Raw genomic sequence first — 421 nt, forward strand, 5'->3', positions numbered from 1 at the left:
CCTGCACAACAAAAAGATGCAAAGCCATATATAAAGAATGAATGATATAGTCAAAGCTTTTAACTGGAAATAATATATTCAGATGCCACCCCCTTGTGATCAGCAATGTTTTGTATAGTAACTGTAATTTAATATAACCGTAACTGATTACAATTATATTTATTGTGTAATTTAATTACTGTGACTAGTTACTCTGCAACACCAGTAGAATAAGACCAAATTTAATAAAGTTCTAAAGTTGTATAAACTAAAACAAAAAGAAATCCAGCTATGTAAAAGACATAACCTAAACATGACATTACAACATGTTCCCCTCAGAAAAAACTGTTTTGAACCATGGATCAAATCACAGTGTCACATCCTTGAAAGACCATATCTATTCTCCTGCACAACTCTGCCCACCTCTGTCTGCGAGGTTATC

This window comes from Monopterus albus, unplaced genomic scaffold, assembly GCF_001952655.1.
Source record: "Monopterus albus unplaced genomic scaffold, M_albus_1.0 scaffold152.1, whole genome shotgun sequence".
Lineage (NCBI taxonomy): Eukaryota > Metazoa > Chordata > Actinopteri > Synbranchiformes > Synbranchidae > Monopterus > Monopterus albus.